At 36.7% G+C, this 25589-nt stretch overlaps 1 long non-coding RNA gene across 1 annotated transcript in view; it reads left to right on the top strand.

Moving 5' to 3' along the window:
- Nucleotides 1-25007, top strand: part of LOC121400033 — a 112971-nt gene extending 87964 nt beyond the window's left edge. The window contains exons 2-5 of the long non-coding RNA XR_005965496.1: nucleotides 12777-12910; nucleotides 19680-19786; nucleotides 23767-24281; nucleotides 24907-25007. This is a non-coding gene — a long non-coding RNA (uncharacterized LOC121400033). The remainder of the gene's footprint in view (nucleotides 1-12776; nucleotides 12911-19679; nucleotides 19787-23766; nucleotides 24282-24906) is intronic.
- Nucleotides 25008-25589: the final 582 nt, after the last annotated feature.

The raw sequence follows: 25589 nt of genomic DNA, 5'->3' as shown, positions 1-25589 counted from the left end.
ACAAAATAATTTTTCAAAATCTGGATTATTTGGATAAAATGGGAAATGGCCTTTCCTTATTTTGAAGCTTTCTAGATAATGCATTTCCAGGTAACAGATCCCATACCTGTATATTTTATCCTTACATCTAGCACAGTCTAACAATGTACTCTTCTTCAGTCTTAGCCTGAAATGCAACAAGTTCTTGGTACCTAGGTCCCTAGAATGGCAATCTGTGATCATATGATTATGATGATAATTTTATTCATATTACTAAAATTAAAAATATTTATTTTATCAAGAATATCAAGAGTTTCATTGTATCCTCCTGATGAATTAATCAATGAACGGAATTACATGGCATATTCTCACAATGTAAAAAGCAATCTCTGGAATGAATCCTGGCAAAAATAGAAAGGAAATTGTTGCTATTTTCTAGCTTTCTATTGATTTTCTGTTTTGCTGTGTTCCGCAGCACCATGGTGCACTGTGGCAATCATTTTTCTACTGACCTTACTAAGAACAAATCAAACAAGAAAAGAAACCCTCTAACAAAATATGCAGTGCTGGTTTCCCAGAGCATAGGCACCGAGCCACATAAGGGCTGACTTAACATTGCTAGAAAGTTAAGTAATACGTAAAGCCCTGATAAAATCGCAATTATGTAAAGATGTTAGGCTTTCACCTTATCTGCGCATTGCTGTATCAGATTTAAGACAGTTGCCATCTAAAAGGTTGTCATTAGATACGGAAAAATATAAAAAAAGCCAATTTTGCTGCTACTCTAACAGCTACATCTCTCAGCATTCTGACAATTAAAAGCTTTTTGGAGAGGTACACAATTCCTTTGTAGCATTTTGTTTACTCCACGTAGGGGTCACAGTCTTCCAGCATGTCCAAGACCCTGTGTCCTCTTCCCTTGCCACTTAACCTAATATTAGGCATGATACCCATGTCACAATGCAGTGGCGTAACATCTGCCCCCCCAGACCCCTCACCCGTGGGCCCCCAGCTAACTCCGCTCCATCACCAGATGCAAAAGGTGAAGGGGAAAGGGGTCTTGCAGGTGTGGATGTCAGATGTCAAAGTGACCAGTGGGAATTTGGATCACTAGCTGGCGGGGTCAAGACAGAGGCAGAACTACCGGGTGTGCAGGAGGTGCGACTGCACCAGGGTCCGCAACCCCTCGGGGGCCACTGGCAGTCCGCACTCTTGCAAATCTGCCGCCATCTCAGCTTCCGGAGTGGGGTGGGGGGGCCCGCTGCATAGTCTGTACCTGGGTCCCGGTAGTTCCATTACTGGGTCAAGATAAGCATGAGCAGCAATCACCTGTCTTTATGGGCCACCTGTGCTTCTACCTCCCGCCAAGGCTTTAGGGTCTGCTCCCCGCCGCACTAAGCTTGCAGATTACATAACACATTTGGGATCACCAGAAAACAGAATTGTGGGCAATATAAAGATGGAGACCTTTTCATTATTGCAACCTAGGAACTTCAATGTATATATTTTGAGAGACCTAGTAGTTGCCTTCTACTACTGACAGCAATGGTGGCCAATATTATTTCTTATCTCTGTGACTATGTAAAACTCATGCCTTTTCTAAATGATTTGTCATTGACTTGGTCTTTTGAAAAAAAGAAGAGCCAAATGTAACATTATCATTCCTGTGCCATAGAGTCACTGCTTATCGGTGGTTATTAAATATCATACTGTGGGAAAAATCTACAGTATGGATTGCTAAGGTAAACAGGTGTTTTGTGAGCCTTTGATACATTTAAACTTCTTTAAAAATCATTAAAACAGACACTATTGTTCAAAACAAGGGTTAAATAGGGAATTACTTTATCTCTGAAATGTTAATCCTTTTTATGTTTGGATGAGAAGATATTTCAGTAAGCGGACTGTAGTAGTATTTCATTTTTGTAAATAAATCCAGCCATTATTTATTACAAGGATTTAAACTCTTTGTAACAAGACATGAGTCTCTGAAGCATTATGGATTTTCTACCTGAAAGACCCACAGTTCTTGCTGTTTACACCACTGCATTATAAAAAAGGTATGTACATACTGTAATTATCACATGCACATAATCAATTTAAAGGAGGATAAAGTTGAAAAGAAAAAAGAAAAGAAAGAGCTTTCAGTTTTAACTTTACTACCCACTTCCTGTACAAAACCTGGTGGTTGGAAGGTCTTATTCCTGGTAATATTCTAACCATAAAGTAGGAAAGTTGTGATCTACCAACTGGACCTCATCATTTTGTTGATACTGTCCTCCTCCCGACAGCCTGCATCCCTGTAATAGTGATCATATCGCACAAGATCAACCTGATATCATCCACCTCAAGGTGGGTATATGGGGGACCTCCCCAAACAAGCAGATTTTTCAATGTATGGCTGCCTTAATGCTCATGTGTCTGAGTGAAAGCAAATCCCACCAACAGTGTCCAACATGTAGCTTTCTTGTCATAGCAGCAAAGGGAGGGAAAAATTCATATAAATACACTTAGGGGCCTATTTACCAACATTTGGATTTCCTTTATTTCAACAAATCATATTTTTTCTCAAAAAATGTGAGTTTTTTAAAAATATTTCTCTTAAATGATCTGAAATGTAAAAACCACAAAAAACTTGATAAAACTTGAAAATTCTCCAAGTAAAAGCAGTCGAGGCACACGGAAATGAATAGGAGCTGTGCTGATACTATTGGACTTTTTTTTTAGCCATGCAGACTTTTAGAGGTTTTCAGGGTTTTTTAAAAAAAACTTTTTAGAGGTTTTAGAGATTTTCATATTGTACTTTCTTCCATACCTACTTTTATATTCAGATCTTTTAATAACTTTTAATGTTGTTGTTTTTGCATACTTTTTGTCTGTTTTTTGCTGCAGTGTGTTTACTAAATGTTGTCCCTATATTAAAGTTAGAATAAAAAAAATACATATTTAAACCTTACTTTCTGCTTTAAGATAGTAAATCCTTAGCAAATATAACAGCTAATGTAAATGTTGACATTTTAGAGTCATTTTGGCATTTAGATAACAGAGCACTGTGCATTCCATGACAACATACAGTATATGACCTGATGGTTTTGTTGCAGCTTCCTCTTAAACACTTTGATGTTTACCCTTTATATGGTATTGTCACTGTTTAACCTTAGAACGTCTGAATGATAAATAGAAGCACAGATAAGGTACAGAAATGATAGAGACAAAGGTATACTTTATTCTATTGCAGAAAACATATATTTAGAAAACATAGTAGAAGTAGAGTAGAAGTGTGCTTTTCATCTAAATACTTTCTTCAGGAAATCATTAGTAGCAGATTAAAAAAATTAAGAAAATGTATTTTGAGGGTGAATAACAGTATATTGAAACGGTTTTAATTGTCTTCCTTTCCCTGTTGGGACTGCTCTTGCTTTTCCTTCCAGCAAGGGATGAGATGTAGTAATACAATGGGATATCTAATGCACCTCCTGCATATTTCCAGCCCTACTACAAATTGACATAATAGCATAGTAGGGAGGCAACAGAAAGCTAAACCTACCTGGGGCATAGACAGATTCTTGGGACATGGATTCCTGCTCTTTTCTTTGTTGGGACAATCTTGTTTTTAGGTAGGAAACCACCAAGAGTAGCAGTATACCACCAGTATACACATTACCAATACTGGCAGCAGGCACCTACTTTTACTAGTTGGCTGTATTTCTTTGGAAATTGACTTCAACTTTCCCAAACAATACACACCTATCACTACAAAAGTTCATTACCACCCTCAAGGAACTTCCCTTAAATCTGCTTTATTTTAATGTATGAACTTCTGAGAAATTTCAAAACACTAAATGCACATTGACATCAATTATCCTTGTCCTTTAAACCATAGCCCAGTATACAAACTGACAACAAACTTGTCAGGATCATATGGATTTATTTCTGGCAAATAGTCAATAGTCAAGTAATGTTTAAATTGTGTCAATGCATGTCATGACTGTAATCTGACATTAGTAGGACCTTCTGCCTTTTAGACAGGAACACAAACCTAATCAATATACTGTTCAGGTTTAGGAAAGTTTTAGAATTATTATATGTATTAATTTGTGTCTGTCAGACGCAGAACAATAACAAAAAGGTAATTAGTATAATACTGGATACATTTCTGTTAGCAAGTGTGCATGGGAGAACTCTATCAATGTAGATAGCATGCCATCTTCTGGCAGTTCCTCTAAAAGCAGGAGATTCTTACACAAATAGATTGCTAACTAGCTTGAAGATAACACGCATCACATTTTTCTGTGTAATCTGTTTTGAAGGGAAAGAGTAGTTTTGTTACCATGTGCCATGTTTTTGCTTGAGGGGGTGGGCTAAGAAATAGGAATTTGTTCTTCTAATGGACCCACTGTAATGACAAAATTGTTTACTTGAAACCAAAGCCTCTGATCACCAGTAATTGTCTTAAAGCTAAATTATTGGAGATGCTAAAAGGTTCAGCCTCCCATATTGTGTTTACACATTTGGCATGTTTTATTTTTACACTCAATGCAATATGTCTGCAGAAAGTTCCAGCATAACTGCTTCAGTCACAATGAGGTACATCGTTTTTCTTCAGACACCAAAAGATTTGGAATGTTAGTAAACTACAAAAAAGGGGCACAGCTTGGATTTACAAGGAAAGGGGAAGCTTAGGGGCATCCGCCTATTTGTTCTTTGTGTATAATAAAACTGGCAGAACATTTATGATTTCAGTTCCCTGTTTTAACTGCATTTTCAAGGTAAGTATTAAATCCATGGTTCCCTTGTAGCAAGAACATTCTGCAGCTTGTCCCCCATGCTCCAAAGTAGGAACAGCACGAAAATGTCTTATGGCATTAGTATAGATGAGCATGAGTAGGCACAAGTATCTTACATAAGTAGGGTTGCCAGCTTTTCTGGAAAAAAATACCGGCCTTCCTATATATTTATCATTTTTCCCTATTAATAACATGGGGATCAACAATCATTTTTACTAGCCAGGCCGGTAAAATACCGGCCAGGTGGCAACCCTATACATAAGGCATTTTAATGTACCTAGCTCTATGCCTGTGCTTTTAGGTAGTCACAATGACTGACCTGATAGACCATTATTGTAGCCATGTCCAGGCTTGACCAACATAAGACCCTAACGCAAGAGTTACTAGGAGTCATTGACAAACACACCCACAACTGCAGGGGGTTCTAAAATAGACACACATAAAAGACTAAAGTGGGCCAAATCAGCGTTTTATGCACTGGCAGAGAAAACACAATGTATGCCATTAACCTAAGGTCATGACACTGCAGATCTGTTCCTTATTATCACATTGTGATTGAAGTCATTACTTTTTCCACCAAAATATAAACAGAATGCATATTGGCCAGTCCCATTATGTTTCCATATAGGAACCGAGGTAAACACCAACCTCCTGCATTTTTTTATGAATAATTTGCTGTTTTCACATTATTCTGTCTAAATATACATTTCCTTTACTATGCAACAGGATAGAAAAGCCAAGAAAAGAAAACAATAATAATAATGAGGCATTCTCAGAAGGAAGCATTTGAAAGAATTAACTACAGGTCTGGCTTGTTGCATTCTGCTGGTGTCATGCAGTTTTTAGTAGTTTAAACTGTGATTATTTTCCCCCATCTCTGCTTCTTTGAAAAGTAATTGTGGATTGGAAATTGCAGCCTTTAAATAATTCATTAAAAAAGCCATAAATCCAAAGGAAAGTAGCAAAGGTACACAATAACCAGTGGAAGTACAATGGAGAGGGTCAAATTTGTTCTAGTTATCAGACAGATTTCTGCCAATCCAGTACTATTTAATTAAGCTTGTCTGACTGTTTAGCCCTGGGTTGGTTTTTACATTTCACAGTTATTGTCCTGGTGGTTTATTACAACACACTGTGATGAAACCTCAAAATACTTTCTGAAACCATTTTCAAGTTGTATTTGAGCACGGAAGAGCTTTAATTCGTGCCAGGAATGTCCACAATGCATTGCAGAAACTGGTCTTACAGATTGGCACATTTAACATACATATTTTCCTCTATAGGGCTAATTTTTTAAGTGTTTCTGCGGTTGTATTTGCACTATTTTTACCTCGGTTTTGTGAAATGGTGGAATTCATTAGGTACGTGCATCTAAAGTCTTTTTTTTTACCTTGCACATCTGGGTGTGAAGCACCAATGCACCCCGCCAGTCTGTTTAGATCATTTGTGCACAGTGCACTTATTGACGCAGGGGAACCGTAGAGCTTCAATGGTTCCACATTGGCCTGTGTCAAACACACAACATACATACTTGCACATGAAGAATTGGACAGAGATATCATTTTTGAGTTAAGTGCTGGAAATACAATAAAACAACACTAAAGATTTTAAGAGCAACTGCTTTAAAACGCAAGCAAATTTGCACACCCTCATGACAGCAACTGACGCTGGAAAATACTGCATTGTAAAAATATTCTTACACAGCTAAAAATTACATTATGATTTCATGGCCACCCCAAATAACCCTCTGTGCCATATGAATACTGTTAGAGTCATTCATTCTATCCTACATCTGTCAATAATTTAACTCTCATAATGAATTAGCTCTTCACTAACTACAACTGTATAATGTGCACAGTAATAAGTTTTATCTGTAACGAGTGCATACAGGTTAATTAACAAGCAGGAGCTTTTGTGTTGAAACAATGCTCCCTAATGCTGTTCATGCAGGTGCTGTTAAGGGCAAATTGAGCTCCACTGGATAATTATCGAGTACCTTTGTGATCACCATTTGTTAACAAAGCTCTGTCTGTTATTTGCCTAAACCTATAAACAATCATCAGTGATCCACAGCAGCAATTAAGTGACAAGTCCCTTCTCAGTGGAGACTTGGCATCAAATAAGGGGCAGGATGGGGATTATGAAAGCCAGATGGAAAATTTAAAAAGTCAGCGTTGACATACAGCTTCAATAAAACTACCACATAAGGAGTATATGCTAATAGCATTAATAAGCAGTGAGAAGATTTATGCCATGATACTCAAGACACACACGTAACATCTTGGAATGAGAGGTTATAAAAACAAAATGCTTGGCAATAAAACACACAAAAAGATTCACAAACACTTGTTTGATTTTCAACAATGCTAAAAGCAACCAATTGAAAAAAGGGTAAAGCAACCAATCAGCCTTGGCTAGTGTATCTACACTGGCTTGGTGGAAATTTATTGCTGAATGGTCATCATCTGTTATTGCACTGTTGCTAAATTCCCCTTATGCTTCTAAGTGCAAGAATGTGTTGTGATCTCAAGATAAGGGGTCTCTCTGTAATGTGGCAAATAAAAAACAATTTTTAACATAGATTTCATGGTTCTGTCACAGGAGAAAACAATGAATTGCTTAGTTAAACGGGCAGTAGGGTGACTCAATGCTTAGCACTCCTGCCTTGTAGAAGTGGAGTCCTATGTTTGATTTAAAAATGAATTTGTGTGGGTTTCTTGTCCACCCTGCAGCACTCTAAAAACATTTAGGGGCAGATTTACTAAAGGGCGAAGTGACTAACGCTAGCGAAATTTCGCCAGCTTGACGTAATTTCGTTACTTTGCCGATTTACTAATGGTTGCTGTCGTAACTTCTCTAGTGAAAGAGATAGACTCTAGCGGTACTTCGCTCCCTTACGCCTGGTGTACGGCTATCCATGACTCACCCGGTGGATTACATCTACCAAATTGGCTGGATTTGGAGACTGACAACGCAGATTGAGTGACGTATCACTGACCTGGTGGTAAGGGAATTACATAACGACCGCTCGAGTGCGGACCTACTTCAGACCGTAGTGCGACTATGGAGATGACACTTTCCCTTGGGGATCGCCGCTTAGTGGCCTGCTGCCTGTGGATGTGTACTGGGCCCTTCACATGAGCTCTGCCGAACGGAGAGTACGGTGTCAGTGAAGGATGGTGAGGCCTTTCCTCGAGACTACCGGAGGAGTTCTCGGATGGTGGTGGTGAATGCTTCACTACGGATTAAAACCGAGTATGTGCCCCATTGTTGGCTGGGTGTAATTGATTATACGCATTAGATTTACTGGAGAGCACGATAAAGGACTCGTGATGGACTTTGGGTGTTGAGGGTTAACACTGAGACTGTTAATAATTTGGAGGATATTTGGTGTCAACAGAGTTTTAACATTGAACAATACACAGGGAATGACTTTTCAAGGAAATGATTGGCTAATATTCTTGGTGGTTTTTGATGTTTTTTTATTATTTTTTGATTTGATTATGGTTTGTGCACAAGTAGACGTTGCATGCATTATTTAAGTGATAAAACAGTGACTACACTTTTTAGGGGCAATATTAGGGGTTTTATGGTGATGAACACACAGCAACATGGGCTAGTTTTGACACATTATGGGGACCTATATAATTTTTGGATCTAGGATAACACAGTTTGGAACAAAACAGTTTGAGGGGAGTTTGGGGTTATATATGGGGTGTTATTGAACTTCTTAGAGGAGGGTGATACCATCCATAGCAACAAATGTTCCAGGATATCTGCAAAGACAAGATAAATGGTTATATAATACACCACAGGCCGATTGAACTTTTCCTGTTGCAACATAGTAACATATATATTGGGTAAGCGATAGAAAGTAATGATAGAGCGAGGATACCTATATAATATATAAGGATGTTAAATACACCGCAGGCAGATTGATACATGTCGACTCCAGTTTAGCAACAGACACATAGGGTTAATGATGGAGAGCCACTGAGTGAGTTGGTTAATTCAATCGAAGGACAAGCCATATAATACAGGTTTCAATAGTTCAAATAGTAAGAGAGCGAGAGATATATCGATGTGTTAGACTCACACATTAGTAACACAAGTAACAGAAACTGTTCCTTTTATTGCAACACAGTAACGATATGATATATGAGTAATATTTGAGGAAACAGTAATATCTAGGAACAGAATCTGTTTCTGTTAATAACTTTGACAGATAGGGGCCCATTTACTTAGCTCGAGTGAAGGAATAGAATTAAAAAAACTTCAAATTTCTAATGTTTTTTTTGACTACTTCGACCATCGAATGGGCTACTTCGACCTTCGACTACGACTTTGTATAGTCGAATAGTCCAACGTTTTTTAGTTTGAATCGTTCGACTATTCGTCCATTCGATAGTCGAAATACTGTTTCTTTAAAAAAAAACTTCGACCCCCTAGTTCGCCACCTAAAACCTACCGAAGTCAATGTTAGCCTATGGGGAAGGTCCCCATAGACTTTGCTATCTTTTTTTAGTCGAAGAAAAATCGTTCGATCGATGGATTAAAATCCTTTCAATCGAACGAATTGGGGTAAATCCTTCGTCTTCGATATTCAAAGTCGAAGGATTTAACTTCAACAGTCGAATATCGAGGGTTAATTAACCCTTGATATTCGACCATAAGTAAATTTGCCCCAAATTGTTACATTATTATTACAATGTTAATTGTTTTTAACTTTTTTCGTATTATGAACGATGATCAAGAACTGGTGTATTTTACACATATGGAATGTATGTATATTTAGTAAATAATGTTATTGGTGGTTGGCTAATGATGTTGATCACGTGATAAAGTTGCAGCTGTTGGGTTCCCGCCAGTTTTATATATATATATTCTTTATTCATACGTTTCGACCCTCTGCTGGGACCTTTCTCAAGATCAGCAGATCCCAGCAGAGGATCGAAACGTTGATTGAAAAAAGAATAATTTATTTGAAAAAATACGGCTTACGTATATATTGAAACTCTGGGAGCACCAGGGTATATAACTCATCAGCAAGCATATGCTGTAGCCTGGGAATGCATATATATATATATGTGTGTGTGTGTGTGTGTGTGTCTGTATTAGCAGTATTAGAAGATGACTTTATATAAGAATAACATTTTAAGTTAAGTCAATAGGGAAATGGAGCCTTGATTATTTTCCACTGCTTTTACAAAGACAAATTTGACACAATGTAAGATGTGTAGCTGTGAGTGATTGTAACAGATACAAGGCATTGAAATAAGAATGGCAGCTACTGATAGACATACAGTATAAAGGGCTGCAACTTTGCCTCAGAGGTCAGCAGTAATAGCAAAGAGGATCTGCTTAAATCTGTCTTGAGCGAAGTGGAGTCAGAACTGAAATGATCGCAAGTCAGTTTCTAGAGGTAATTTGTGTATATAGCTGTGACTTTGGGCAGTGATATGCTAATGAATTGTATCTAAAATAATGTCATCTGGGTATGAATAGTATTAATACTCTGATAAACCACAAGTTCACTTGTCAAATGGTAATAAAATAATAATATAAACTTTAGGCAGACTGTGTTGATTTCATCAACAGCCCTTGGAGAGTTGCACCTCAGACCAAAACTCCTAGACAGACTTATACAATTATCCTATAGAGGACCCCTAAAATATACAGTATCAAGTGGAGATAAGTCTAAAGCAACTGGACATTCACAAATGTTGGTGATGTATTTATAACCCTTAGGCTAGGGCCAGATGACTGTGGATCTAGCTCCCCCACTGGTCCTCCATTCCTGCTCTGTCTGCACATGGAAGCATTGCTTTCGCTTGGGTGCAGGAAATCTTTCCTGCCTTGAGAATACAAGGGGAGCTGCAGGGCAGTGGATTCTCCTATTTCGGAGAATCCACAATCATCTCCATTGTTTGGCCCTAGCCCTAAAGGGATTCTATCATGATTTTCATGATGTAGTTTTTATTTCTAAATTACACCGTTTACACTGCAAATAATTCAAAAAATCAAATTTTACTACTGAACCAGCAAGTGTATATTTTTTGTTTTGTAATATTGGTGTGTAGGCAGCCATCTCAGGTCATTTTGCCTGGTCATGTGATTTCAGAAATGGCAGGCTGTTGTTTCTCCTACTCAATGTAACTTAATGTGTTGCAGTGGGACCTGGATTGTACCATTGAGTGTTGTTCTTGGATCTAGCAGGCAGCTGCTATCTTGTGTTAGGGAGCTGCTATCTGGTTACCTTCCCATTGTTCTGCTGATGGGCTGCTGGGGGGAAGGGAGGGGGGTGATATCACTCTAACTTGCAGTACAGCAGTAAAGAGTGACTGAAGTTTATTAGAGCGCAATTCACATGACTGGGGGCAGCTGGGAAACTGACAATATATCTAGCCCCATGTCAAAGTTCAAAGTTAAATATAAAAAAAATAGTTTGCTCTTTTGAGAAATGGATTTCAGTGTAGATTCCTGCTGGAGCAGCACTATTAACTAATACCATGACAGTATCTCTTTAATGTTTTAAAATGCTGGTAAAAATGTTTAAAATGCTAATGATTGTCTGGTTTGAATGGCCGACTATAGGGAGATGAATTGCAAATAAGCCTTTACCTGCATCATGATAAAATCCAAGCTGTAAATAAACCTTCCGATTTTGGAAATATATCAGAATGGACAAATTTGCCAGAGCAAAGCACACATTAAAAGCATAACATCCTATAGATGCAGCTCATATTCATTTCTGTCAAACTTGGATATCAGAACAGTTTTTACTTTATATTATGCAGTCACTGTCTTTTCTAATTTAGTTAATATCTAAAGAGTAGACTTAATTTGATTGGGGGGTATAGTTCAGCTCTGGAGGTGAACTTTAACAAGCAAGAAAAAAATACTGCAAATTGGATGTTCAAAGGAGTCAAATCAATTCTAATGAATTGGTACATTAAAAAAAAACTCTTTCTGGTAAATGTGACAGTTTTTTAAAACAGTTACATGACTTACAGGAAATGTCCCTGGTAGTAAGCAAAATCTTAATGAATATAATAACATTTGTATTGATGGAAATCCACCAAGATTCCCCAGTTGTAATTCTGCCCCTAAGTTGTTTGTTTTTAGATGGAATGCAATACAGGTATAGGATCCCTTATCCGGAAACCCGATATCCAGAAAGCTCCGAATAACGGAATGGCTGTCTCCCATAGACTCCATTTTATCCAAATAATCCAAATTTGTAAAAATTATTTACTCTGTAATAATAAAACAATACCTTGTACTTGATCCAAACTAAGATATAATTAATCCTTATTGGAAGCAAAACCAGCCTATTGGGTTTATTTAATGTTTACATGAATTTCTAGTAGACTTAAGGCATGAAGACCTAAATAACGGAAAGATCCGTTATCCAAAAAACCCCAGGTCCCGAGCATTCTGGATAACAGGTCCCATAACTGTACTATGAAGCTTCATAGCATTTATAGTTAGGGCTAAATGTCATAAAAGTCAAAAACAGAAAACAATTGTAGCAAACCAGTTGCAAATTGTCATAATATTACTCTTTACTTACTCATACTTAAAGGTTAATTTAAAATTATTTGTATTTACAATACATCTCTTTAACTGCAAATTTACATCTTTGGCAGATACTCTCATCTAATTACTAATTGCTAGAGGGACAGATTATATCACAATTTAGAATAACTTAATTCTAGATTAAAGCTCTTATTCAGGTCAATCCTCTGTTCCTATTCCTATGTAACCCTTGCTTGTTCAATTATTGTAATACCCCTGTTTGCTATACATGTAAATTAATGTAAAGCAATGGGTAATGTAGGGTAAAGTGATGCATAATATGCTGGCGTTATATAAATTAATGATGATGATTCTGCTGAAAAATCACATACATGAGCAATTTAATTACATGAGGCATTATGACTCTGTTCGGATTAGCAGCATTGTAAATGTGAATTTAAATGTTATCACAAAAAAATGTTTTTTCTTTTATAGAAATACTATAGATTGAGAAATAGATCTTAATCAGGCGAATGATCAACATGGTCAACATGGTCTTGTTCCTGAGATTTGCTGCTAGTCTACTCCATGACACTCATGTGAATTTCAAGATGTATATACCAATGGAGGTGAGATCACTAATGTATTATGAGTAAGGCTTCAATTTTGTAGACTTTTCACCAGAATGAGAGAGGGTGCAGGGGAGAAAAGCATTTAGTTGCTTTGAGAGTACTACATATAACTATTAACAAGAACAAGATCATATACTTGTCGAGGGCTAAAAAATGACAAATATAAGTTCAAAGTGAAAACAAGGTAGAAACATACCATGTACCATAACATTTTTAAAAATTCTAAAAAATCTGTTAACATAAAATGTAAGCATTGTGCTTAATATCAACCCTTATTCCCTTTAATTTCATGTATTTTTGTAGACTAAAGATTGTATCAGGATCACAGGTTTTATGAAAGCATTAATAGGAACAGTAAACATATTCATGCACATATTGATGTAAGGTACATTAGTGATGCTACTGATCAATTGCTGTGAATATTCTGCTGTAGAATTGGGCCTATAATGCATTTTAGAATAGGTCAATACTGTCTCCTGTGAAAACTAATATGCCTAATTTGTTTCCATTTATCATGTATTTAGTGTAGTATACTGCATTAACTTATTACTTGGAGATATTCATTTGTGCAGTTGGATAATATACATTTAAAAAATACATGCATCATTTCATCAATTACTTGCATGATATGAGTTTACCCTTTGTAAACATGCTAAAATATTTATTGTATCTATCACAGAATGCCTGCCCTTCAATGTAGAGCAATACATTAAAATTGCTTTACATTCACACACACACGCAGCACATGTAAAGCTCATTAAATCTTACCTTAAAGTTGTAGTAAGTTGTAGTTCTTGTTCATTTGCTAAGGTGTTTATATCACTTACCCCCTATTGGTGGTTTAGCTCTGAAAATGTGCCTTTACCAAAGTGCAGCACTTTCTGATGGTTCTGATCGGAAAGTGACCCACTCAAAATTAACCACTCTGTCGTGTCATGGTTTTGACAGAGAAATGTACCCAAAACAATTTGCCCCCTTTCGCCTTCACTGGTGATTCTGATTTGGGAATGTAAATCTCCAGTTTTACAGCACTTTCTGCCCTGATGGTACTGATCAGAAACTACTCTTATTGATGGTTTTGGCAGAAATGAATGATGTTCCTATGACAATTTCCCCACTTTCGTCTTTGTTGATGGTTCTGATCCAGAAAAGTAGCTGTCTTGATTTGCTCCATTCAGCCCCCTGTAACAGTTTAGAAATACAGCACCCTCAACTTGCCTCACCTTACCCCTTTTGATGGTGCCAGTCCAATATTATACCAGTCTTAATTTGTGGTGCTTTGCTCCTTTGTGAAATTTCCAACTTAGAAACTCGCACTGCTCAATCTACCCTATTTTTCCTTTAATGGTGGCTCAAATCTGTAGTTGTTAAAAATCTGAAATTAGAATTCCATGGTAAGAGTACTGTGAATATGCTTAAATCAGTTATAGTCTGTACAGATGTGGTGCTTGTTTAATATGTTAGCAAAGCCCAAAATTCCACACAATTCATTAACAAAAAGGTGCATGCACTAACAGGGGAATGTAATAAAAGTCGCAAAGAGCAAAACAATTCTCACCAATAAGACTAAAAATCAACATCTCGCAATGTAATATTGTTCCTTAAACTGTTATTGCATTGCGAATTTTAATTGCACATTAGGAATTTTAATTGCGCACTCATAAGAAGTGCTTGAAGGTGTCGTAATCTTTTGGAGCAAACATAACGCCTTTTTCAGTAAGAAGTTTTATTACATTGACTGCGTATTGGCGCAAACTATAAAATTCGCAAACGGTCTTTCACTGTCGAAAGTGGTCGCTAAACAGTTTCCGGGCTCGCAAAAGCTATATTAAATTCGCACAAAGCAAAATTTGTTCGCGCAAAGGCATAACTTTTCGCATTACGAATAGTTTTTCCGTTAGCGATTTTTATTACATTCCCCCGTAAGCATGCTAATCTGTACTAATCAGTATGCAGTCGTCATAATGGGTCATTTAGACATGTCCTAGGATGCAAAATCACTCCCCTTAATGTGCATATACTGAGCTCTTGAGTACAGGCCATAACTGTGTTCTGCACCTCCTGTCCCCATTGGCACTCTGAATAATGTGCAAGTTAGGGGGACATGTAGGAGGCAAGATGAGGGATGCCAGTGTGCTTCCTCCAACACTGCTGAATGCTAGCAGCACTGTATTATGGGGGGCGTGTGCCCTTGCTGCAAAGTGCAGGTAAGGGTACAAACATGCAAAAAACAACTTTTTTTTGCACTTTGTAAATGACCCATAAAGTGTTTGCATCTGTCAGAATTTCAGAGCAGCAGTTGGCAGATTGGCGGATGCAAATAGTGTATGGCAAGGTGCACTGTGGGCAAACAACATGGTGCTTTGTGCCTGTCTTGTACCGTATGCACTATACTTGAATAATTTTCCAGAGCATGCTAATGAGTAAAAAAGTTTTGTTTAGTACATCAATCTTATAAAAAACATTATTAAAGTATCCCCTTATAGCACCTAACGCGTTTCATGCTTACCTAGCACTTAGTCATAGGCAATATCCGTTATGCACTTTGCACCAGTTATTAATTAACCCATAATATATTCTATAAAACAAATAATCAATGATCGTTCTATAGCCAGATGCATTATTAAGACACATAAAATTGAACTAGAATGGACTGAACTAATAGAATAGAATAGAACTAAAATAGACCAATATTTTTTTCCCTACAGAATCTCTGTCATCAAATGTTTGAAAAATGTCTTTCAGTGTCTTTCAATGTGAAATTAAATATTGTTCACAGACTCCAGTAAAATAGTGCTACCTTTGTTAACAAGGCCTATGGTAGAATGCTTACCAGGTCAATAATTCCACCCAAAAAAATATGGAAAGACAAATGTTCTTTTTGTGCAGCCAATAACAGAAATAAACAAATACACAGGCTTGGGGGAGAACCCACACTCGTCACATTTTTGAGAAAACAGTCAGAAAGTCTGTGCTGTCAGTTTTGTCTTAAAGGGATTTTGTTATGATTTGTAGTTTTAGATTACACTGTTGCACTGCAATCATCACTATACCATATTAAAATTGTATTCATGCATCAATAAGTAAATTTTTTTAGTTGTAATATTGGTTTGTAGGCAGCCATCTCAGGCCATTCAGAAAGAGCCTGTACTTCATGATGGAACTGCTTTCAGTAATGCAACTATTTCTTCAACTCAATGTAACTGAAGGAGTCACAGTGGGACTTGGATTTTTACTACTGGGTGCTTTTATCATATGTACCAAGAAGCTGTTATCTTGTGTCATGGAACTGTTATACTGTTACCTTCCCATTGTTCTTTTTATAGGCTGCTGGGAGAGGGGGGCAACTTTCAGTGCAGTACTAAAGAGTGACTGAAGTTTATCAGAGCACAAGTCACGTGATTGAGGGCACCTAGGTAACTTACATGTCAGATTTTGCCTCCTGTTTTAGTTATTAACCCCACACTAACTAATTTTCCATTTTGGTTAATGGAGAGTTTACTACCACCTGCTGTGAATCATTAGAGAATTCCCTCTGCACATGAAGGAGGGCTTCAATAGAATACAGATCACCGGGTGTCATCCTGACTTGTGGTTGCCCATGGTTAACACCCATCAGCTCTGCTTGTAGACACTGCCATTATGTCAAAAAGACTTTTGTAAATACCTTACATTTAAGCAAACTATCATTCTAAATTTGCAATCCTGTTCATATCATCATGATTTTTTTTTGTAATTGTCTTCTTATAATAAAAAGCTCTTTATATGGCTTTTAATATATTTGTAATTGCTGATGTGATTACTTTGCATGTCCCTGTTTGCTGGGGTAAATGCTAATCCACGAACACGCTCATAAACAAAAGCATCAATTTATTTCATTAATTTACATACCATCTCATATCAGAATGAATTCTTTAATGGAAATCTATTTATCTCCATAATTTACTGTTATAATTTTGTTTCCAAAATTGTACTCAAAGGGAATTCTTTCCATGCATTAGTACAGTTGCAAAATGATATTTCCTTCCTTTGAATCAATAATTCTTTCAGTGCATGATGGTTTGTTTGCTTGTACAGCCTATGACATTGAACACTGCCGCTAAGTCTATGGATGGGTAGCATTTCCTATGTTTGTGCTTTCGGTTGCTTTTCTAATACAAAAATGAATTTATATAAGGAATAGTGTACTCTGAAATTTTATATTTATTGTAAGAATAATCACATCCCTCTTTCTTAAAATAAGAATATATAAGAAGTCAAAGAGGAATCCTATGGCTTTATTAAGATATAATGGCCATGAGATCTTTTATACATACAGTATTATGGAACGCCAAGGTGACATCTAATATCCCCATATTTTAAAGTAGGCGGTGCTTTATTTTTTTTATAATACACAGATTTCAACGGGTCATTTGACACATGCAACATTTAAAACACATGCTATCACCATATACAAGCATATACAGTATTTTAAAGTTTATTCATGACTTGTGTGTATTATATTTAATAATGCAAAAGTTTCATCAATAGTAAAAAATAATCTGTATAGAATATGCACGTATAATTTCTTCTCTTTACCATCACAATCTAATATATTTCACAGAAGCAGACTGACTTTCAGACAGTGTTATGCAAAGGCTTTTTTTTTAACCCCATACAACCTTGGGGTTCATTGACTAAGAGTCATGTTGTAAATGTCTTTTTCCCATAATTGTTCATATGTTTGGTACAGTTGTCCCTTTATGCTTCTACGGGGCTCATTTGACTTGTTTTGCTCACATCAGAAGTGTCCATTTATCTCTCCCAGTAGAAGTTACTATGCGGCTGGTAAAGGTAGGAAGAGACAAGTGGATCCATACAACACCCTCAATAGAAAAATTAGTGGGACTGGGAAATAAAAGTTGAAAAGTTTGAATGAGATGGTGATTGCTGCTGCTGCTGCTAAATTCAATCAAACTGTATGTATCATAAGAGAAAATATAACTACTATAAAATAAGAGAACTTTAAAAGGGTTATTTACTTAACTCCTGTCTGGCTTTTTAAGGCAAAACTTTTTCGTGATTTTTTTTTAAAACTCGAATTTTTCGAGATTTATTAAAGCCCAATGCAGCAAAAAGCCAGAATCCAAAAATCTGCCATCTCAGACCTGGCGAGGTTGTGTATAAGTCAATGGCAGAAGTCCCTATCCTATTTTGAAGTTTATGTTGTCTGGAATTAGCCCAAAAATCCGACTTTTTAAGACTTTTGGGCACAAATACGAAAAATTCTGGCTTTTTCGGGAAAGAGCCTGGAAAAATCATGCAATTCAGGAAAAAACTCTGAAAAAATAGTACTATTCGGGTTTTTGCTCTATTTTATAGAGTTTATACCCAACCGATTAAATTGAGCTTTTTTAATAATAAATTATGTAAAATCGGGTATGGTTGTTTGCTCGTGGTTTTTTTATTTAAATAATCACATTGCTGATGAATCAGATTTACTAACCGGCGAAAAGTCGCCAGCGTCCACCTCGCACCCAGTCAACACTTTGCCAGGCGAAATTCGCTCAGACTACGCTAATTCACTAAAATGCGGAGTTTCGTTGTTTGCCGAGTTAATTTGTTTGCCGGGAAATTCAGAAATTCACAGTGAATTTGTGTCTGGCGAACTTATTCTCCCATCACCAGTGAAGACTTTGAAGCAACAATCAACTACAGGGCTTCAGATGTGCCTTTGTGAACACCTTCGGAATAGAATCTTTGTATCCCATACTGCAGTGCTGTCCAACTTCTAGAATAGAGGAAAAAAAGTTTGAATTTCGAATGGTCGAATATGGCTACTTCAATCATCGAATGGGCTACTTCGACTACGACCTTCGCCTTCGAATCGTTCGATTCAAAGGATTTAATCGTTCGATGGAATGATTATTCCTTCGATTGTTCGATCGTAGGAATAGCGCAAAATCCTTCGACTTCGATATTCAAAGGATTTTACTTTGACGGTCGAATATCGAGGGTAAATTAACCCTCGATATTCGACCCTAGGTAAATGTGCCCCATATTTGTATTTAAATAAATTGATGTGTTGGCAAATGCATATATTACATTATTAAATTTTTATCATGTTTTGTGATACAGTTGCTGGTGATGTGTTGTGTATAGAGATAGAAGATTGAATATTTGGACTGCACTTCCAACTAGTAAATAGCAACAGACAATCTCTCCATCCTGCTGAAAATACCTTTTTGTGCTAATTTTCAATTTATAAGAAAAGGAAAGCACCAAATGTGCACATCAGACATACCACTGCCATTAAATGCTACACATTTTAAAGGTTACTTAAGGTAACCTTTTTAAGATATGCACATTGCATTGAAGAGCCAGTCTGCTGAGCCAAACATGATAAAAGTGTCCGCGCATGTTGTGCTTTTTGGGTCTGAGGTTATTTCAGGTCAAGCAGCAGAATCTGGCCATGTTGGATTATATTTTAGATGTCTGTGTGCTCCAGAAGGGAATAGCAGGACCCAAGGGCCTCCCTGCTATGTAGCCTGCCACGATGAGTCTTTTGCAATGCAGGTAATTACATTGTATTGCCAGATAACAACTGGCAAGGCATGGATCAAAATAAAGCCCCAAAAACATTCAATGCATATCAGTGGAAAGGTGGTACTTTTGTTTTGTTGTTAGATTCAACAGCAGGTGGCATGTAAAGGTTTAAATTATAGTTTATGATGCCTTGTTGGTGTTTCTATAACACACATGTTTTACTAAATAATTTCTTATTTAGGTTCTAGGTAGTGCTGTATCTGGAGATGAGTGGAGGGCATTACATGAACTGCATTTGGAAAACCTCTGGAATATCCTGATCTTCCTCTACAACTCAGATCATTCTTGGTGACTATTTAATTTACATTGTTTTTACGTCTGATCCTAAGCGCATATTAAAAGGCATGTAAAAGCAAAAAAATCACATTTTTACTTCCTTTAATGAAAAAGAAACCTATCTCCAATATACTTTAATTAAAAAATGTGTACTGTTTTTATAAGAAACCTGACTGTATGCAGTGAAATTCTCCCTTCATTTACTGCTGTGAATAGGAATTGTCAGATGGTCCCTAACTGCTCTGCAGGGAAACAATCATACTTATGAACAGCATGGGGAGCCCCCGCCTTACTTACCAGCCATGCAGAACTCAAGCAGCTTTGTTTATGACGATCCCTAAGCAGCCCAGACCACACTGAGCATGTGCACAGTCTTAGTCTTGCAAAGATGTTTAACAAAGTTACAAAATGGTGACCCCCTGTAGCCAACTTTGAAAGCATAAATTATTTGTTTGATTAGGATTGTGGTGCAGTAAGTTCATGTTTATATTTAGTATACAAAATACAGCATTTCTAGCCTTATTCTATTTTAGACTTTACATGCCCTTTAAACAGATTTTGTTTACAGGAAAAAGAGCCTCACCTTGCCCTTTATACTTTTGGTGCTTACACTACTACAAAACTCTGTCCTTTTCAACATCTTATAGGTTACTGGTTCCAAATAAACATTATTTCAGAGGCTTTTCTGTCACAAATGGGAATTTTTCCCATAAACTTTCTGCTTTTATCCTTTCAGATACTGTAAGCACCAGTCAATCAGTAACCCAAAACATGTCATAAAAACATTCTATAATATAAAGATTGCAAAATTATGGGTGTCTTCAGTTATTCTATATATATTTTAAATGCATATTATTTATTAGAAACAGAGAAGATTGCGCCGATTGTTAATCACTAATAAAAAGAATAACCTATGGGCTTGATTCAATTCAATGCAATAAATATTCGATACAGTAAAGATGTGTTAATGCACAATTTTACCTAATTCAATTCATTGTGATATAAAATTAAGTGAATGAGAAAAACAGTAAATTTGGTGAAAGTGTGTTATCGACATTTCTGGTTTTTACTTCCGTTTCTGGCAAATACTGTTGGTATTGCTCTTTTTTTTTGCAAATCATGCCGCAACTTAACACATGATTTTCTACCTACATCTAGAATTATTTCAATACAACATATGTTAAATTCATACATTTTTAATTTTTTGATGCGGAAAATAACTTCCAGTTACCCTCTAAGGATTGTGCCTAAGATTTCTATGAACATCTACTATTGGCTCATTTCAACCAATGAAACATTATTAGTTAAATCCCACACCTAGACATAGCAACGTTATAAAAAGGAGTTGCTGTTCTGGAAAATTCTTGTGACTGCCTTTGCCCTCCATGCTGCAGGTGCTTGTGTGCTCCAAGTCCGCTATTCCAGGTGCATTTCGATTTGGAAAACACACCCATGTGCATTCTAAAAATACACAGAACCATTTTAACTTAGCTGTGTCCAAAAACAATTTTTCCACACTTTTACATTTTTCAACGTGCGCTCTTAACCGTATCCTCTATATCATCTTGTAGTGTAACGCTGGCCAGACAAACAGGACATTCGCCAGCTTTCCAGGGAGATCATACATTATTTCTGTGACTGTGTTTGCACTCCATGCTGCAGGTGATTGCTCGCTCCAATTCTGCGAATCCAGGCACGTACACCCATGTGCATTCTAACAACATACAAGACAACCGTGTCAAAAACAACATCACCCTCACATTTTTATTTAAAGGGATACTGTCATGGGAAAAAAAATTCAAAATGAATCAGTTAAAAGTGCTGCTCCAGCAGAATTCTGCACTGAAATCCATTTCTCAAAAGAGCAAACAGATTTTTTTATATTCAATTTTGAAATCTGCCATGGGGCTAGACATATTGTCAATTTCCCAGCTGCCCCAAGTCATGTGACTTGTGCTCTGATAAACTTCAATCACTCTTTACTGCTGTACTGCAAGTTAGAGTGATATCACCACCCTCACTTTTTCCCCCCAGCAGCCAAACAAAAGAACAATGGGAAGGTAACCAGATAGCAGCTCCCTAACACAAGATAACAGCTGCCTGGTAGATCTAAGAACAGCACTCAATAGTAAAAACCCATGTCCCACTGAGACACATTCAGTTACATTGAGAAGGAAAAACAGCAGCCTGCCAGAAAGCATTTCTCTCCTGAAGTGCAGGCACACGTCACATGACTTGGGGCAGCTGGGAAATTGACAATATGTCTAGCCCCATGTCAGATTTTAAAATTAAATATAAAAAAATCTGTTTGCTCTTTTGAGAAATGGATTTCAGTGAAGAATTCTGCTGGAGCAGCACTATTAACTGATTCATTTTGAAAAAATTTTTTTTCCCATGACAGTATCCCTTTAAGGACGTTTTAAATTTTCAACTTACACTCTGAACGATATCCTCTATATCATCTTATAGTGTACCACACACCAGCTGAAAACGACCTTCATCAGCCTTTCAAACAGATCAATCTATCTTTCATTTTTGGCAAGTGTTCATCTTTTCTTATTATTTGAGCTAACTAACCCAAAAAATGTGTGTTTCTTATTTTAAAAATGTTTAATATGTTTAAATGACTTGGAATAGTTCATGTTACCTAAAATTGTTTGTGATTCTTTAAAGATCCTACAGTGTGTACAGTCATAACAGTTCTAAGATTTTGACATTAATAAACTACGCCAACATATTTAGTTTTATTTAGAAAGTTGAAACAATACTTACCTACAAGCCAACCACCACTTCATTGACCGGATTCACTGGCTCCGGCCAGAGAGAGAGAACTTGGGCCATGAAGACCAGGGCTAAAGGGTTTTTTCCAAGCCTATGCCTTGGTTATTTTTTTCTTGTTGACCAGTCCCTGGATAAACAAACTATGATATGTATTACTACTAGGAACCTTGTATTATATAACTAGTACAGGTAAATAACTTTTTTTGTAATTTCTGTATTCTGTGCCAATTTAACCTAAGAAAATAATTTTGCACCACTGCCCTACTGCACAACTCTGCATGCACTCCTTTTATTACAAAAAGTTCAAAAGATGCCCATCCTCTGGGAAAATACTTTTATAAATATGTTTTCAAACCACTTGTATAACTTATTATACATCTTCTCTATACTAACTCAATCCCAATCTGTCCTGTCTGACTTTATAATTTAGCTCTCCCTTTCCCTTATTAAGTCACCATTCTCAGAACCTAAATCTGTTTTTGTAAACAGAAGTAAAAAAAAAGTGTGCAGCATATTTAAGAAAACATATTATGGGTTGTGCACAATACAAACAAGCAGGTGCAAAGATAATTCATCTTCCAGAGATTCCATTGCTCTACAAAGTTTTTTGTCACTCCAAAACATTGCATTGAACGCTGCTTAAAAGTTGCAGCTGTGTTCTGCCTATTATCTTAACTACTTTACATGGATTTGGGATACACTGAAAATCATTTTTAACCATTTATCAGGGAAAAAAATGATGATACAGCTATTATAATAATTTTCAAAACATTTTTTTCCTTTTCATCAAGTGCATCTACGGTGTTATCATTCAAACATACATTTTCAGCTAAAAGCCGGTTGTATTGATTGTAACAGCTGTCAGACAGAAAATCTAGAACTATATAGATGTGAGCAAATGTAACTCAAATTTCACAGACAGCTTTCAGACAACTCAATTTTAAAAATAAAACAGAAAACTTGTGTCTCTCTTGAGAACACCATCAATATAATCAGTATATATAATTTTTACATTACAATAGTCCGCATCCATTGCATACTCAAAGTCAACTAGGGTTCAGAGACTGATGAGTGAAAAGAAAGTACAGGAAAATGTGTCAGAAATTTTGTGAGAGAAGTTATCCAAAAAATGGTCAATTGGCAAACTCAACATAGGATTAAACATCCTTGTGAGAAGATTAACAGTCAGATTGTATATCCTTTTGTTGCAGGAATTCAGATTGCCACCTCTTATTTCATATAAAAGGGTGGTTTATTGCAACAGGTTTATTGCATTATGAAAAGGTTTGATGAATTGCTCGTCATGCACATGCTCGTGATGTCACATGCTCCTTATGTGCATGCAAATGAGACACAACATGGCTGCTCACATCGGGAGCTCCCTCCCAGTGCGGGTAGCGTAGCGTTGGTGGGGGGCATTTTTAAATTAAAAAAAAAAACTACTGTTATCCCCAACCGAAATACGGGCTCTATTAGCCCATACCTTTGGTTGGGGATGACATTTTTACCCAACAGGTGCCCTTTAATCATAGGCTTCATAAAGGGAGTTTATTCCTGAAACGCGCTAGGTGATAGAGGTCCTTGACCTGTTATGCAATAAACCACCCTTTTTTTATATCCGGAGTGCCACCTATCTCTATTTGGTCAAGCACAGTTACCAACAGTGGGAATGCTGGTGGACACCCGGGACACCAAATGGAAACTAATTGAGGAGCACAAATGTGGGGTGAGTCTGGAGCAGTCTAAATCTTCCTCTTATTTCATAGCCTAGAGGTAGAACCAATGGGGCTTCAGTCACTTCTTCATGTATTAAGGTGAATACTGGGGAAATAAATAACTTTATGGGAGACAAATATAAGGTCATGTACCCCTGTCTTAACTGCACTTAACCTGCAATTTGTAATACCTATATATCTTATCTAAGCACTTCTTGGAAAAAGGCCATACTCTGACCTACTTAGATTAATAGATTTATGGTATTGGTGTATGGGTCAGAAAAACAATGATAATTGCTTCAGGAATTAAAAACTATATATACTTCAAAGGAACACAGACCCTCAGTGTCATGATTTTGATACATGGCAGATGGTATAACCGGTGTCAATGGTAAGAAAGAACTGAATTGGATCTATAAATTTCAATCCACAGCCTGAGCAGGTCTGAATTAAGACATACATATGCAATTAAAGAACAATTGTCTGCTTTAGTCAACAAGACTCAGCAATTGGCAGGGGGTTACATTTACAAATCCCGCACTGTCCCTGATCCAATGGAGGTGAGACATCCTTTCAATCTGCTTCATGTGGATGCATTACTGCATTATTATCCTTTCATTTATATTTTTCATACAGGTTCAGAAGCAAAAACAACAGATTTTTTTCCAGTGATTGCAAATATGGTAAGGATTACCTTATTGCTCCCTGTATGTAATGATGATAAATACAAAATAATAGTCCCTGACAACATACTGTAATGCTGGCTACGTAGTGGAACCTATATTTGCCATCATGCAGACTTTACTTATTATCTTAATAATATCTGGAATATTACAAACCTATCCAGGATAATGCAATAAAAACTGTGTACTGTATAGTCATGAATTTTAGTTAATGCCTCTGGATTTCAGTTTTTGTTCAACTATTCACCCTGAATCATCAAACGTTAACTTCATTTTATGGTGATGTCTCACTAAGTACAAAAACTGCTACTTTGCTTAAAGCACCTGAAATATCGTTTGTATTAAGTGTATGTTTGTTACATCAACCACTGATTAAATTATTGGGGAACCTCTCAGGGTGAAAATTAAAACAAAGGGGGCATTTAAATAAATGGTCTTAAGTTTGCTTCTTGTCTAGTAATCCATAGCAACCGATCAGTAAGTAGCATTTACTTCTCAGTTGTTTGGTTAGTTGCAATGGGTTTCTAGAAGCAGACAAACTTTAGAAAATAATAGAAACAAGACGGCATCTCAAACTGCAGTAGACTTGGTAGGTAAGGTAATAAAATTTTACACTAGGTATAGTGATCCCCTACC

This window comes from Xenopus laevis, chromosome 2L (assembly GCF_017654675.1).
Source record: "Xenopus laevis strain J_2021 chromosome 2L, Xenopus_laevis_v10.1, whole genome shotgun sequence".
NCBI lineage: Eukaryota > Metazoa > Chordata > Amphibia > Anura > Pipidae > Xenopus > Xenopus laevis.
This window is presented reverse-complemented; position numbering and strand designations above follow the sequence as displayed.